The 12,081-nt window shown below is 43.8% G+C and overlaps 1 protein-coding gene across 2 annotated transcripts in view; it reads right to left on the reverse strand.

Moving 5' to 3' along the window:
* The window catches only part of chst15 (carbohydrate (N-acetylgalactosamine 4-sulfate 6-O) sulfotransferase 15), a 38,575-nt gene that overhangs the window by 13,666 nt on the left and 12,828 nt on the right, over nt 1–12,081 (reverse strand). Inside the window, exon 1 of one of the 2 annotated variants that reach the window (XM_048987740.1) lies at nt 8,372–8,557. The exons of the other annotated variant lie outside the window; for it this stretch is intronic. The gene's annotated coding sequence lies outside the window, so the exon portion shown is untranslated. Of the gene's footprint in view, nt 1–8,371; nt 8,558–12,081 lie in introns of those variants that run through there. 2 annotated transcript variants of the gene reach the window in all.

Genomic DNA, 12,081 nt, shown 5'->3' on the forward strand with positions numbered 1-12,081 from the left:
CGCAATACAAAATCTATATTTTTCTTCTTATTCTAAAGCCACAAACCATAAAACACAGCACGATTAAAAGCGAAAGCAGGCTAAGCTATGTAGAACGAGGTAGATGTATATTTAAAATTCATTCAACGAAGGGACATAGCTATGCGTAATCAGCAGAAGCGTTCTGAACCGCGTCCTGTCGGATGACATTCATCTTCGAGGTTTGCGATGTCCGGTTTCAGGGCAGCCAACAGAATACAAGTCTGTGCAACACACACTGCAAATGGCATTGTTGCATTTTCCACATAACTGGAAAATCCACTCTTCAGACTCTGCCTCCACCTTCTGTGCCATGAATTCTTGTACTAACCTGACCCCTTTTTACATTCCCCAAATCTTCGTATGTTGTACTTCTAGCCTTATTAAGTTATTGCTTTGTGTACCTCCTGCTCTAATACTGCTCACATCTGAGCTGTAACTGGAAGCTCAGTCTAGCCGCACTTATGCCCAGTAGCGTAATATGCTATTTCACTCACTTGTACGTTGCTTTGGGCAAAATTCTAAATATGTGAAATGTAAATGTAAACATGACATGGCAGGTGTGTATACAGGGGTGGGGCCACAGGGAAACAGGCTCCAGGAGAAAGTTGATTGGCCCCCAGAGTGCCCCCTCTCCTGTCACTCACCGATTCAAAGCATATCATTGGCTAAAGATTGGCAGTCTCTTCTGTATGAATTATCGCCCCTCTTAAACCTCCCACCTATAAGAAAAATCCCCGAATCGCCCCTGTGACATGGTGTAGCATACAGATGGCTTAATGCGGTAAAGTCCATCTTAGGGGGTTAAAACTGTTTTGTTTTTTTTTTTCCCTGACGACTGACTTAAACTCCGCTGGTCGCCCGATTCCGATTCTTCATTAAGGTGCAGACTGCAGCCCACCGTTCCTGCAGGCCGTGTGACAATGTGGAGCTCTGCGATAAGGACGGGGGCAGAGCGCTGTGTCTGTGTACTCGTCACCCCCCCCTGGCAGACAGAAGGATGTGGGAGAGATCAGGTGTCCGGCAGGGGGGGAGGATTAAATGATCAGAAAATGACATTCCTCACTGACCCGATAAAGCCCAAACCATCCATCTGTGTTGAGAAAGCGCAAGTATTCGGTGACACAAAAATTACAGTCCGTTTGTGTCTCCAGGCATTTCTTCTTGCCGTTCCGGGCTCAAAAAACAAGGGTTCAGATTAACTTCTCGTTTTTATTTTTGCACGTCATTTGATTTCATAAATGAAAAACCAGGAATTTCCTTCCTCCCCAGCAGCTGCCATGAAGCCGCCGGTATTTCTACTTGCCCGGGTGCATCGCGGTCAGGCGTTGGCTGGATCGCCGCAGGCCACCGGCGAAAAGCAAGGCGGCGACATCACGAGCTCGTTACGGAATTCGCTCGTCCCCCCCCAGCCAGCTTCTGCGATCTGCTAAATGGGAAGGCCGCCGCATTTCTCACAGTGATAAGGTCTCTGTAACGCATACTTTGGCCAGAGCGTGACTTTGCACCCAAAGGCCGGTGCAAACCGCAACGTGCACTTTCGACTCCCTGCCATCCATCCCCGAAAGCTTTCCAAAACATAAACCATTACCTCTAAGAGCTTTCTAGCAGCTTCCACTAAACACACTTGCAATGCAAAACCATTTCAGAATAAAATCCAAAACTATTCTCGCGTTTCGAAGCATTGAAACGGCATGTCTGGTTTTGTGTATTTTTTTTTTTCTTTCACGATTGTGCTGCATCCCAGAATGCTTTCAGAATTTCAACCAAACACTGACCTCATAATGACATGTTTTGAACACCAGCTTTGCTGGTAAACATTTAAGCTTGTTTTGTAACTGAATGGTGTTGTAATTTTGTACATTGGTATTTTTTCTACTGCGACAGCACAACTGGGATATCCACTATTTAAAACAGGGAATCTGGGATACTTCTACAACAGTGAGAAATCAGATATCGATAACAAACACTCTCTTTAAGTGAAGCATGACATGACCTATTTTTAGCGGATTATGTCAATGAGACAAACTCAGCTCCAGGTCCTAATTACTGTGATAAGCAGACGATCAGTTTGTCCCCTAATGAGGCTGCAGGCAACAACACAGTAAAGCCTCATACCGGAGAGGAAGTGACGTAGAGGAAGTGACGTAGAGGAAGTGGTACAGAAGGGGATAGTCCAGGTCCAGAAAGTAAAAATCCGGACCAGGATTTTTTTTTTTCCAACCAACCAGTTGAGTATACGCTGTGACTCTTTATACTGGTTGGTTGACATAAATCTTGGTCTGGAATTTTACTTTCTTGACCTAATCTAAGCATCTCTGCGCTCACACTGCACCCATGAACCAGCCCTAACTGATGATATAGCTTGGCAGGGCTGGACTGGTCATCTGGGCATGTTCCTGTGGGCTAGCAAAATGTAACAACCCCCCCACCACCCCCAAAAAAAAATTAACATGGAAGTTCCCCAGTTGCTTGGGTATAGAGCTAACACAGAAAAGATGCAAATGACTGATTAAATGCAACTCAGTTTTATTTGTATAGTGCAATTTTACAATATTAGACTGACTCCCTAGTAGGACCAATGCTGGTAATGTTGCTCAAGGCAGCAAGTCAAGACTCAAAGGTTGGATCTATTTGCACCGATAGTGTCATCGGGGCAAACAGACCGAGAACATCAGCGGCCGTGTTTACATGTCGGACGCGAGAAGCTCTGGTGTCTGCATGTCCCTCCTCCGTCTGCATCCTGTGTCATACCAAAATGTCATACTCTGGAAGTAACCTGATATCAGGATCGCTGCCTCGGATTTCAAGTCACATTACCTCAGGGAGACAGTCATGGGGAGCCAGTTAACTACACCCACATGTGATGCAAATACTGTAAGTATATAACAGTTTGGATGTTCTTCCCCAAGTGCTGTGTTTATAAAATGAGTATTTGCTCATATGCGATGCATAAGTAGGGGATTAATAACCAAGGTGATTCTCTTGTCGATTTATACATGATTGTGTCTCCAGCACATACATGCTTTATGCCAGAGGGTAACACGCCTGCACCTGCCAGTCCGTGGCAAAATATACTCAATACTCAGCTGATGTGATTCGCGGTGGAAGTGCTGACTTTCACAGAACTGCAGGTAAACAAGACTGTGAGAAGTGTACTGGTGAGATTTCCAGCGTTGAACGTAAAAGAAAAGCATTAATGCAGAAAGGACAAGCCTGATCTCGTTTTTGACCATAATGATTAATGGTTTGGTTGGGTTTTTTGTGTGTTTTGCCCCAACCTTATTTTTCCATAAGTCCTGCTATGTTTATTACATAATTTTGAATAACGAAAGATTTGTGACTTTTGGAGGCTTTTAAAGCCTTCAGATCTCTCAGCCAGCCAGGAATACGATGGAAACGTTCTCCCAAAAGGTGCTTAGCAGTCACAGTAATAGTTTTTTCATGTCATCCACATAATACCTTCAAGGGCCTTTTTTTATAAACACGGACGAACAATATTTTGCTTTTCTTAAGACTTTCACTCTTAGCCAGAATATTTCTGCAGAGCCCTTCGTACATTAAAGGCGCAGTGTCTGAAGGAATTTAAGAACATCGCTATTTCCTGTTTCTGCCCAACCTGTGTTCTGAAAAGAAGCGCACTGGGAGCCGTTACTGAGTTTATCACGAGGCTGCGGAACCTCTCACGCAGCTCGGGCCAAGATGTGAAAAGAGGAACGGATTGTTTTCTTGCCAGGCGGTCGTTTTAACCCGGAGTGAGGCATTGTGGGACCTCGCCGCAGCCTGTCTTGACACGGCAGTGAGTCATATGGACAGAGGTCCGCAATAAGGATAATCCGCTTGCTTCTGTTCTTTAAGGAACTGTTAGGCAGGGGCTTGGGGGCCGTACATGTGGGGGGGGGGGAATGATGAAACTCATGTTGAGGGCGTTTCTCATCTTGCTTATTGCTGATACGGCAAGTGCAAACATCTGTTTTTAAGAATCCGTTCGACTTACTTACAGAAAAATCTGTCGTCTTTCTTAATCTTTCACAGTCACCATTTCTGTGCCTGCCCAGGCAATACGTCGTTAAAACTCACGCCAAATTTATTTGTTTTTATTATTTGTGTATGTGAAAGATTAAGCATTATTTACCCCCCGAGGAGTAACGGAGATTAAAGGACACTTTGATGGCTGAAATGGAACAGAATGCTGTTTGAGGTTTCACCGAGGCAGGCCGATAAGCCTGGGAAGCCATCTTCAATGCTGCCGAAACTTCCGATGGGAATTAAATAAAAATCAGTCCAGGATGTGTTGCTGTAATGCTGTGTCACGCAGGTCTCCGGGAATGAACTGCAGGAGGGTGAGACATCAGCCATTATGCAGAGGAACAAACCGATAGCAACAGTGCATTCGCCACATGAGTGCGAGTCATTCATCTCGTCTGCCTGGTGACAACATCAACCTGGGCTTGTGTGTGTGGGGGGGGGGGGGTCGGCAGGGTGGGGTGATGCTATCTGTGTCAGGAATTTGCCAGAAGCTTACACCCCCCCCCACCCCCAAAACCAGCAATTCACCCCCTTCTTACAAAAAGCATCCAATGAAGCTCTTACTGCTCAGTCTCAAACAAAGATATATATCCACACATGGAAATATCTCAGCAAAAATCCACCACATATTTCCTGAAGCATTTTATTAAAAAATAAAAATTCATTTACTAACCGCCACTGGCAATCGCAAACAGGTCCTGCGTCAGACACATCAGTACAGAATCACCGGGAGAAGAACCACCTGAGGCCAGCTTGATTTCCTAAAGCCTGTCTGCCCATGGCCTTCAAAGACGGCAGAGACACACCCACTGTCCCCCCCCCCCTCTCTCCTCATCTGCCACCGACACAGACCCCTGAAGAGGGAGCCTCGGTCACAGATCTCCGCGGCAACCCTCTCGCGGAACCTCCAGGCAAATTGGACACCGGTGGCATCACCCACATCGTGCCCTATCTGCTCACCTGTCACGATTCACCCAGCAGTCACACCGCTAACTAGTTATTTATAACTCCATAGACACTGTACACTCTGTAAAGTCAGCATTTACAGGAAAGAGAAGCCACCCGAGAATACTTTACAAAAGCAAAATACTGCATTCCAGTAATTATCTGCTTGCACAGAATTAATTCCTTTACTTGCACTGCTGCCGAGTTTAGAATAACAAAAGTAATTATTCGCTAAAATGTCAACTGAGTAACATGCCTCCCGGCGCACACTGAATGTAACACACCTTAAACACGCGTGGAATTACTCGCTGGATGTGAATAATAGCTTCGGGCCAGGTCGTGCAGTGCTTTAGGAACATGCCGGGTCACCCTGGAGCAAGATACTAATGTTTAATTACATGCAATGTGAGAAAACGGTATAGAATAAATAATCAGTAAGTTCATATGAATAAAAGGAAATATCCTGCGAGAATCATGCCCGACTCATGCGTATCTTCATTTCTTGTAAATGCACCATCAATCTCTTTCGACATAGCGGAAGATCTGCTGGTCTGGCGAACAATCCCCCCCCCGAAAAAAAGGGCCAAAAATAAATAAATACTCCGACCTTGAGTCCGTATCGGGTCCCCGGTGGGGAGGGGGTCCCGTCACGCGCATTCCTGTTAGTAGTCAGGAAACACCCCCTCCCCACCGTGTCAGCGTCCCGGAGGGGAATCGGAGGAGGAAGGCGGCTTCAGCGTTTTCGGGACTTATCTTTTATTCATTATCGTAATTGCGCCAGCAGACTCCCGTAGCCGTGGCCAATCTGCGGTGGGTAATGGCTCATAATGGTGTCATTAAAAAAAAGTGAGCAAAACAAAGTCTGAATATTACATTTCTAACAGTAAGCGGCGTATAGCCTACCTTACAGCTCATGGAAGCGTATGAATAAGCAATAATGGTGCAAAAAATGTTGACACTGCAAAAAAAAAGTCGCATTTTAGGGTACTTTGGATTAGGTCCATTTGAAGTTAAGCGAGTCGGTTTTACCTAAAACTATCTTTTTAAATGGGGTTAATTAATATTCAGCGCTAGTAAAACATCATTATTCTCCAGCAGCTTATTCTCTCGTTGTTAAATGTGGCAAAGCTGTCTGATAACAAACAACTGCATTTTAAAAAGGCTGTTCAACTAATTATTAATCAACTGAAACTATAAATAGCTATTTTTCTTAGTGTTTTTATTTCAAGAGGCAAACCCAAATAAACTTCGTTTCCTCTGCCTTTTAGATCTCAGTAGGTCGCAGTGTCTTCCTGGACTCTTAACTGTAATTTTTTATCTTAATATCTGAGTGCCGGTTTCCTTTGGCTAGCTGCTTCGTCAGCTCTTTCCAGCTGAAGTCCTTAAAACCCGTTTTGCCGGAAGCAGGTAGTGCTCACTAAATCGCTGTTGTTTCTACTGATAAATTGCATACAAACTCCTAGTCTAAGGTTTTGTTCCTGTGATTCTTTTTGTGTGTCTTGATTAAGCGTAGCATTACCGCTATTACACGATCCGGTTTTCTTCGTCCACAAATCCTCAGGAATAAGGAGGCTCATTACTGCCCACTGTCGCCTCTCTCAGCTTGGGAAGACTTTTTGTTATTCATTTGTTTTAGGGGCCGGACGCTTGCGGAGTTTGGGGTGAGCAGGGCGAGGAATGAGGATGACTTAAGAAGAGAAAAGCTGATGGACCCTCACGCTCCCAGTGTGTGTGCTAGCACTTGGTTCAGAGAAAAACACACGCTGTCAGATGTAATTAGATTTAAAGGGCTGTCAAAACCAAATGTCAGATTACTCTTGTGGCAGAGGAGCTTGCATGCAATTTCCAAAGTGGTTAAAACGACTGTGACGTTTTGAAACCAAATACCCCTCCTCCCCGAAGACTCCCCGGCCACAAAAGACCACTTATTCGAGCCATCGAGCGCGTGCTGCATAATTTAAGTGAGGTGCTGAACTTTTAAGGGTGACAGCCGTTGTCACCAAACTGCAGATGCCTGGACTGGTGATTTATTAGCGTGAAAGGTAGACGGTAGATTCTGTGGGCCACCAGATGGCTCAAAATGCAGGATATAAAGGTAAGCAGGTACGTGAAAATACCACAACCATTAAATTGAGAGATCTAAAGGCTTTGCTTGGACCTCAGACTGTTGTTTCTGTCGTTGATCCACAAGAGACTTATACCAGTAGACTTAAAGCCACGTGTCCAACAATCAGCACGTTGTGGAAGTACTCGGGGTGACTGCCACCATCTCTCCCGTAATTGGTTTGGTCCAGAAAGCAGCATTTCTCGCCCTCCCAGGGGTCATCACCCCAACAAATTGTGCAGGACATTTTGATCAAAATGCATTTTTTTACCACATACTCGGTATTTAAAAATGTAATCTGGGCGATATGACAAAATACATTATCACATTTTTTTTTTTCATATCACGTAATATCAAGAATTATCACAATATACAGTCTTATGTCGAGACACGCCTGATTGAGTCATGACTAATCGCATTTATGTTCACAGTAAATAATATACAGTGATTAAACAAACAGACAGACAATAAACACTGATCGAGAGATGCCTAAAGGCTTATGTAACAGGACATTAGGGGGTGTATCATTTAGTGTAACAGGCAGGAAAATGGGCAGCACTGCCAGCCGTATAATGATCCACTGTCCATATCTAACTTGTAATGCAGTACGCATACATTAATTTGTAAGTGACAGACAGCTACAATATTGAGATATGCCAAACTGACTTGTTTTCATTGATCCCGGTTCCAAATGTAAACTCAAGTCAACACAGCTTTACTCCAATGTGCCATTTTTCCTTAAATTCCCTTAGAAATGCCCAATAACAGATTAAAAACGTGAACGGAGGAGAAAGATTGAATAAACTGGGATCTGAAATCTAATTTTAGTAAGTAAATCATCAGAAAATCAACTTTTTGGTCGTAAAACTAGAAACCACTGACAGTACAGTTCGTTGTTAGGCGTCTCCTCTGACTGCCTCGCTGTTCGTTACAGGGAATGGGTTTGACATTGCTGATCGAATTGTCACCCGTCCAATAAGATTAAATGCTGCGTCGTATTTTTAACCAATATGGGATGTAATTTGTCCCGTATATCTTCCGACTGAAAGCAGAAATCTTAATGGGCTGCATGGTGTTCGTGACAGTAAGCACCTGCATTCTCATTGTTTTACTGGATAGCAATTTAACCAACAATTCGGTTGGTTAAATAAGTTAGTAGTATTTCCAGTTTTAGTTGGCACAAGTATTCGGCAGAGTTTACAGTACACAAGCACGAGTCGGTCGCATGTCAGACTTTAAACTGTTAAAAGCATCGCCGCACTACCAACGCCTTACCTTGTTCATCCACAATATCGCCTTTTTTTACAAGCCACTGTGGCGGCTAGGCTGTCGCTTTCATCGCCAACTCTTTAAGTTTCCTCTGACAGAGTGTTTCTCTCTTCCAATATATTACCAAAACGGTAGTATGTGACACACTCCACTAACTCATATGCGGTCAACTTTGCTGCGCATATGCTGAGTGTAGATTGTCCGTTCTAAAAAGACTATCATATAATTGGTGGGAATTGCGTTCGTTTCTGGGATGTGATTGGCAGACGAGTCGGTATATCGTTAATATGAATCAGCTCTTCTATGTGTTTCTTTTTCCCTCAATCAAAACATTTTTCCATGGACATGTTTGACCGTACACAGATAGGCTGACGGTCCCAGTACCCACCAATGCTTATCACATAAATATTGGGTGCATCCAAAATTGCCTGCATACACATTAGATACTGAATTTTGTCCAAAGCCTACTACTAAACCAGTAATTCAGTATGTACTATAAGTATGCAAGAGAAGAGTATGTATGTATTTGGCCATACTGTATGTCACTGTTTACCAGCAATATAGCTTGACCTCCATGAAAGTAAAAAAATATTTAAAACTATAAACATATTCAAGTATTGTATTGTTTTCTACTTAAATTTGCACAGAGATTGCACTTCCTCTGCCATTTCCACAAAAATTGTGGAACTACGTAGCGTACATGTATGCGATTCTGGGCACACCCGTTGTGACTAGCTAAAAATACCCACAATGGTGTAACTTTATACATAATTTAAGGGAAATGATTCTCAGTGTAATTTCAGTCGACAGTTGACTCTTAAAGAGAAAACATACTGCTTTTACCCCCACGCCTCCTGCCCCACCCAACCCCACCTCAACCCCCCAACACTCCAACTATCGTCGCCGATGCGATCTCTACTAGCTGGTACTCTTTCAAAGACCTCATATCAAAGAGACACCCCAACAATGGCTTTTATCTTCATCCTTTTTCTGCGGATAAAAAAAAACACCTTTGGGTAACAGACTTGTGTGTAACACAAGACTGTCAAAGGACAGTTACCATGAAGCCTGTATCGCTTCACGGTGAAACTACCATAACGTCGTCAACGAAAAGTCAAAAGTTGGTCACGGGAACTCATCTCTGTCATGTTCCCTTCCAACTCATTCTCTCCAATTTTTCCTTTTATCTCCTACTGCATTTTTTAATCTGCTTCCCAACATTTATATTCACTGCTCAGCCATCTACCAGACTAGATCAAAGGTCTTTCAAAACAATTCTGACCGCATTCTTACTCCTAGCGACATTGCATACATCGGCAGCGCGGCTTCCAGCTCTCGCTACCGCGGCCAGAAGAGGACTTACTGACGGCGCCGAGAAACCGAAAATGTCACGTGTGCGGACTCCACCGGTCAGCGAGGTTCAAACGGGAACCAGGAGCGGCCGTGGCTGCTGGTTCTGAATACGATAAGATAGCAAGACACGCTAATGTATTTGGAACCAAAAAGACTATAATATGCCAATAGACCATAAATTGTGCCATATTACCCAGACCCTTTAGTAAACTGGCCAGCTGTCTAAACAGGGTTGGATGTAAGCGATCAAAGTGACAAGAAATGTAATACCAGTAACAAGGGTGGCACTGTACATAAGGGTACATATTTGTTACTGAATGGCAGCTGATTAATGTCTCTTGAAAAGGACCCACTTTTGGCCCCTTTAACAAAACACTCAATTGTTCCAGGAAAAAAAAAGCTTCCCATAAAACCTCAGATAGACTGATGTTAAACAGGCCTATATAACAGGAATCCAGTGGACTGGGGTGTAACAAAACCAGAGAGCAGTGACAAGAATGCAGTTGAGTTCAGAATTCATTACAAGTCATCTGTGTGAAAGAAAGTTTCACTTTTAAATCTGACTGAATGAAATGATTGTGATATTCTGCTCAACCTGACTATGTTAACTCAGGTTAACTTTATCTAGGGCTGCAGTGTCTGCGGGTTTTCACTGCAACTCCCTACTTAGATTACCAGTCAGAGGACTGACTGGCTGAAGAATCCTCACGCCCGGGTTTGAACTGAAACTAAGTGACCTAAATGTCATTCCATAAAGCTGCATACACACTGGCCCTTTGTGGTTAAGACTGATCTGAGGTCATGACTGCAATATACTGAAACTGGATTTTGAAAATACAGCTCACTACTAATTACCAGGATAATCCATCCATCCATCTTTAAGCAAATGCTGAGAAGGGCCACAGGAGTCCGGAGCCTATCCTAGGCAGCATAGGGCACAAGGCAGGGGTACGCCCTGGACGGGATGTCAGGGTACTAGTGTATTTTAGCCGAGAACTTGTTTGACTCTTTCTGGAGTCTAAAGCCCAAGAAAGATCTTCCTGCAAGACACTGACTCAAACCGCACGTAAGGAAAAAGGCAAAAAGAAATGTTTCAGCGACCTCTAAAATTACATTTTACAAGTGTCATCTCTTTGAACCACACTTAAAAGCTGTTTGAAGAGGACAGCTCACCTCCAGTATCTTCTCATCTCATAGAACTTTTCAGTAAAACGTCATCATTCCTACAAGGGCAGGCAAAAAGATGGGTTCCATCCATCCATCCAGGGTCGTGAGGTAGCTGGAACCCATCACAGGCAGCACTGGGCAGAGGACAGAGACACCCCCGGGAATGGATGAAAATTGGGTCCCTTTCAGTAAAATTCCAGCATAAAATATCAGTTGTATGACTCATTTTCTATCTTTTTTGTTTATTTTAATCTAGATAACCCTTGATTTTGCAATTTTACTATTTTACAATGAAATGCAGGTTAGTTATCAACTTTGAATTGTTAAATAGTGCTTTCGTTCATAACTGAATGATGCATATGCGAGACGCATGTTCTGGAAACAAAATATTCCTGGCAAAGCACACTGTCCTGCCCAGTGACATGCACAGAATTTTTGAGGGGCAGGTGCTTGGATATAGGGGGGGGGGGGGGCGTGACAGGCCAATACATTTGACCTGGCGGTAGGGGTTTTCCTTTGGAGAAAGCTCAGGGGGGGAGAAGTACCCTCAGTATAATTTGGGTGATCATTGGTCATCGGAAAGAAGCAGTTCAAATATCAAAAGGGGGGCCACTTTCAATCACTGGGGCAAAAGGGGCCAAATGTTCAAGCACGCAAGTCAAAAATGTGTCTGGTGTGATCGCTTGGAGACGGACCTTGGGACGGTCCTGAACCAGTCGCACGGGTGAACTGGAGGAAAGCCCCCCTTCCTTAATCTGGTATCTGGCTTGATATCCACCCAGGCTGAAGAACGCAGCGTATAATTACTCGACTCTGACTGTTTACGGTTTCCAGAAGAATGTCCCAGAACACACTGTTCTGCTGCTGAATCTGGCCCAAAAAAAAGTATATTTACATTCAGGGATTAATTAATGGGAAAAAAATGAGAAAAGGGAAACAATTTTGACAAGTGTATGAAAGAATTTTGGCTTTGTTGTGTTTTTCGTTTTGCGGGAGTGATTTATTTAAAGCACAAGCACACTGCTCCTTCTGTGCTTTTCTTTCTACTCCCAGTTCAGAGTAGAAGTGGAGGCTTTAACGGATATCGGCACACCCGCGTGAAATATTTTTCATCCCGATTTTTCCAAAGCAATAACTCAAAGGGGCGAGGATCAAGTGTGGGAACAAGCTCATTTCCAGAACTGCCGTCCCCAAAC

The sequence above is a fragment of the Brienomyrus brachyistius genome, chromosome 20 (genome assembly GCF_023856365.1).
Source record: "Brienomyrus brachyistius isolate T26 chromosome 20, BBRACH_0.4, whole genome shotgun sequence".
Classification (NCBI taxonomy): domain Eukaryota; kingdom Metazoa; phylum Chordata; class Actinopteri; order Osteoglossiformes; family Mormyridae; genus Brienomyrus; species Brienomyrus brachyistius.